Source organism: Arachis hypogaea, chromosome 9 (assembly GCF_003086295.3).
Source record: "Arachis hypogaea cultivar Tifrunner chromosome 9, arahy.Tifrunner.gnm2.J5K5, whole genome shotgun sequence".
In the NCBI taxonomy this organism is placed as follows: Eukaryota; Viridiplantae; Streptophyta; class Magnoliopsida; order Fabales; family Fabaceae; genus Arachis; species Arachis hypogaea.
The window spans coordinates 98552770-98558040 of record NC_092044.1 but is presented as its reverse complement, the minus strand read 5'-3'; positions in this window follow the sequence as shown (position 1 = coordinate 98558040).

Here is a 5271-nt window from a genome sequence, read left to right as displayed (position 1 = left end):
GTAGTTCCTCCATCCACAATAATATGAATCACTCCTTGGGTGTGAGTAGTAACCCATGTGATCTCTCTCCATTATTTTTCTTAGCACAAAACACTAAAAAAGATTAAACGCACCATGTGGTAAATAGGAAAGCAAAGAAGAAATAACATATTTTTTTTGAAAAAGAAATAAAATAAAGAATAATAAAATAAAAAAATCCGAAAATAAATGAAAAGAGGTGAACTAATAATTTAAAAATTAAAAAAACAAAATTACTAGTATTTTTTTAAAAAAAATATTTTTAAAAGAAAAATTCTTACAGGACACCAAACTTAATTTCATAAATTAAGAAAAATATTAGTGCTAATTTTTTTCTCATTTCTTTTTTTTTTTCGAAAATACTAAGCAGAATTTAAATAAAATTAAAACAAAAACGCCTAATCTAAGCAATCAAACAACCAATAGTTGTCAATCACAGTCAATCCCCGGCAACGGTGCCAAAAACTTGGTGCAAAATTTATAACCCACAAACTAACCGACAAGTGCACCGGGTCGTACCAAGTAATACCTCAGGTGAGTGAGGGTCGATCCCACGAGGTTTAATGGACTAAAAAACAATGGTTAATTAATTTACTTAGTTACACAAATAGAAACGAGTGTTTGAGTGTTCAAAAGTATTAAACAATAATTCAGAATATCAGAAAGCAGCAGTAAATAAGTTGGGAAAAATAATATGAAGAAGGCAGTTAAGGCTTCAGAGTTATCTATTTTACGGATTGACTTTTCTTATTAATTTATTTTAATCATGCAAGATTTAATTCATGGCAAACTATATGTGACTAGACCCTAATTCCTTAGACCTTTCTAGTCTCCTCTAAAATTCATCAACTGCCAATTCCTTGGTCAATTAATTCCAATTAGGGGATGAAGTTTAATTCTAGTTATTATGCCACAAAAATCCTAATTATCCAAATATAAGAGGATTATATGTCACGTATCCCGTTAAGTCCAGATAATTAGAATTTAAGAGAAATTATTTTCAAGCTGTTGTTCAAGTAAAGAGCTTTTCCAAGTTATACAAGAACTCAATTAGAAAGAGGGTCATACTTCCGTTACACCCAAATTCATAAGATAATGAACGAAAATAATTATTGAAATATAAATCAAAATATGAATAAAAATAGAAAAATAATAGTATCAATCCATACAATAGACAGAGTTTCTAACCTTAACAATGGAGGTTTAGTTGCTCATGGTTCAGAGAGAAAATAAGAATTTTGGTAAATTGTAAATTTGGCTGAGGTGGAATGAAAAGTGGAATCCCCCCCCCCCCGAAGAGAAGTTTTTTTCCCTTTTATATCTAATCCTAATTAATTTAAAAATCTAATTTCTAAAATTAAAATTATATCTTTCCCTATTTTAAAATAAAATTTAAATTTAATTCAGAATTAATTATAGCAATCAGCATTTTTCTGCACGTGGTGCATGTCACGCGTACGCGTCGATGGTTTTCTTCGCGTGTCACGTGTATGCGTCAGGTACGCACACAAGTCGTTGTGCAACTCTCGAAATCACGCGCACGCGTCAGGTACATGGACGCGTCGCTCCTCGCTGGTCATCTCCTTTAGCCTTGACAAAATTGGTGGGAGAGGGAGAGAAGTGTGGACTATTATATATCATTGGAAAGCTCTGAAAGTTAGCTTTCCAATGCCATTAGAATCACGTCCATTGGACTTTTGTAGCTCGAGTTATTTAGGTTTAAGTGCAGAGAGGTCAGGGTTGACAGCATCATTTGCCTTTATCTCTTCTTTTGCAGAAACTCCATCAAATCCAGCCGAATGCTACCTAAAATAATCTAAATTGCATAAGACTCAAAGTAGCATCTATAGTGGCTAAAAGATAATTGATTCTTGATTAAAATCAACAATTTAAATGAAATTCACTAGGAAAAGTTAGGAAAGATGCTCACGCATCAGGAATCATCCTAATCTTTCATGGAAGGATCAACAGAAACCTCAACAAGGTTTCAATCAAGGTGGTAGGAACCATAATAGGTTCAACAATAGACCACCATTCCCATTTTTTCAAGGGAATGTGGAGACCTCTAAGCAGAGCCTTTCTAACTTAGCCACTCTAGTCTCGAGCCTCACTAAGACCACTCATAGTTTTATTAATGAAACAAGGTCCTCCATTAGAAACTTGGAGGTACAAGTTGGTCAACTAAGCAAGAGGATCTCTAAGACTCCTCTTGACACTCTTCCTAGTAACACTGAGGTGAATCCAAGAGAAGAGTGCAAGGCCATAACCATGGAGGTGGAGGCCGAATTAGAGGAGAATGGGAAGGTGTTGAATGCCAGTGAAGAAGCCTTCACTGGGCATTCAACATCGACAATGGCAGTGAGCCTGGCATCAAACGCCAGTGAGAAACTCCTCACTTGGCGTTTAACACACATCCTGGCAAAAAAGCTGGCATTAAACGCCACCCAGGGAGCACTAGCTGGGCATTCAATGCCCAACAATGCAGCCATTCTAGCGCTGAACGCCAGTGAACAGCAAGGGCGTTCAATGCCCAACAGTCAGGGTGGACAGCAAGGGCGTTCAATGCCCAGTAAGCTGACAAAGCTGGCGTTGAATGCCAGTGAAAGCACACCCCTTGAGTGCTTAAAACCCCGTCAAGGACCCTCTAGCCCAGAACCGAAAGAAACCATAAAGACTATTAAGGTTCCTTTGAATGAACCTTTGCAGTGTATGAGTTCTGATGACTACTCATCCTCAAGTGAGGATAAAGACACTTGGGAAGAGCAAGTTGCTCGATACCTAGGAGCTCTGATGAAGCTGAATGCCAAACTATTTGGTACAAATCCTCTAAAGGAAGAACCTCCACTGCTCACCAAAGAACTCCATGCTTTGGTTCATCAAGAGCTACCTCAAAAGCTTCCAAACCCTATTCCCTTTCTGATTCCTTGCACCATAGGCACTATGACCTTTGAAAAGGCTCTATGTGACCTAAGCTCAAGCATAAATCTCATGCCACTCTCTGTAATGGAGAAGTTGGAAATCCTTGAGGTACAAGCTGCATACATCTCACTAGATATGGCAGACAAGACCATGAAGAAGATATATGGCTTAGTGGAGGATGTCTTGGTTCAAGTTGAAAACCACTACATCCATGCAAACTTCATTGTCTTGGACATAGGAGAGGATGAGGATGACTGTGTCATCCTTGGAAGACCCTTCTTAGCTACTGCAAAAGCCTTGATTAATGTAGCTAAACGAGAAATGGTTTTCTAATTAGGAGAGGACTATATCTTATTCAAGATGTCCAATCCTAATTCTCCCTTAGATAAGAAAGAGACGATTGTGCAACACCTAGTGTGCCAACCCTCTTTTTCTGTGTAGAGCTTTGCAGAGTTCCCAGACATCAATTCTAAGTTTGGTGTTGGGCAGCCACCAACAAGCTCTAAGCATAAAGATACTAAAAAGAAATTACCTAAAGGCTGGAGGGACAAGAAAGCCCCAACTAAAGGCATCTCCCTGGCATGAGAGTTGTCTTGGCTAAGAAGCCAGTCTTACCACACACAGTGAGTCGTGTCAAATCTCTAGAGCATGTAGAGCTTATTCATGAGAGGACATGAAGAAGATTCACTGCAAGGGGCAAAAATCTGAACCCATACTCACCTCCGTAAGGGGCTAAAGGTCAAGCTAATGACGTTAAAAGAGTACTTGTTGGGAGGCAACCCAACTTTACTCAACTTTATTTATTTTTATTGTTTTTCTTTCAGTTGTTAGAGTCATGATCATGTATATCAGACAAGAGACAGATTTTATAGCAGTAAAAACAGAACATTCTGGATGGAGTGTGAAAGTTGAGCGCTAGTGAGGAATCCCTCACTGGGCGTTCAACGCCCTAAGAGGAGAGCATTGCTGGCGTTGAACGCCTACCAGGGAGCAGCCATTGAGAATTCAAATGCCAGTGTAGAGAAACGGAGAATCTGGATTTTCTAACCTACTTTCACACTTTCCCACACACACTTCCCTAAAAACCCTACCCCAATCACATCCATCCCACTTCCCCAAACCATCATAACTCCCACCTACCCCCACCCACTTCAAAATCAATTTTCCACCCAAAATCCACCCTATGGCCGAAACCTAACCATTCCCCACTCCTATAAATACCCCTCACCATAACTCTTCATACACACACCTCTCATACACTAATTCACCCACAAGGTCGAGCCCTCTCTCTCCCTCTCCCTCCTTCTATTTTCTTCTTCTTCTCCTACTTTCTTCTTTTCGTTAATTTTGCTCGAGGACGAGCAAAGTTTTAAGTTTGGTGTTGGAAAAGCATAGCTTTTTTTCTATTACCATTTATGGCACCCAAGGTTGGAGATTCCTCTAGGAAGAGGAAAGGAAAGGCAGTAGCCAATCCCTCTGAATCTTGGGAGATGGAGAGATTAATCACCAGAGCCCATCAAGATCACTTCTATGAAGTAGTGGCTGAGAAGAAAGTGATCCCTGAGGTCCTTTTCAATCTCAAGAAGAATGAGTATCCGGAAATTCGAAGAGAGATTCGAAGAAGAGGTTGGAAAGTCCTAACCAATCCCATTCAAGATGTTTGGATTCTCATGGTGCAAGAGTTCTATACTAATGCATGGGTTACTAAAAACCATGGCACTAGTCTGAACCTAAATCCAAGGAATTGGATCACCATGGTCCAAGGAAGAATCTTAGATTTCAGCCCAAAAAGTGTGAGGTTGGTGTTCAACTTTCCTCTATTGCAAGGAGATCATCATCCTTACACTAGGAGAGTCAACTTTGATAAGAGATTGGATCAAGTGCTCTCAGATATCTGTGTAGAAGGTGCACAGTGGAAAAAGGATTCCCAAGGCAAGCCCATTCAGTTAAGAAGGGTTGACCTAAAGCCCATAGCTAGAGGATTGTTAGAGTTCATTCAAAGATCCATCATCCCTACTAGCAACCGGTCTAAAGTGACTATTAACAGAGCCATCATGATTCATTGCATCATGATTTGAACTGAGGTAGAAGTTCATGAGGTGATTCCTCAAGAACTGTATCCTCAAGAACTGTACAAGGTAGTTGAGAAGCCTCACACCAATGCAAGGTTAGCATTCCCACACCTCATCTGTCACCTATGCAATTCAGTTGCAATTGTCAGAAATGGAGATGTCTCTATTGGGGAGGATAAGCCCATCAGTAAGAAGCAGATGGAGAAAACCAGAGGGTATGCACAAGAGCCTATGTATTCGCCTTATCATGAGATCCCTGAGA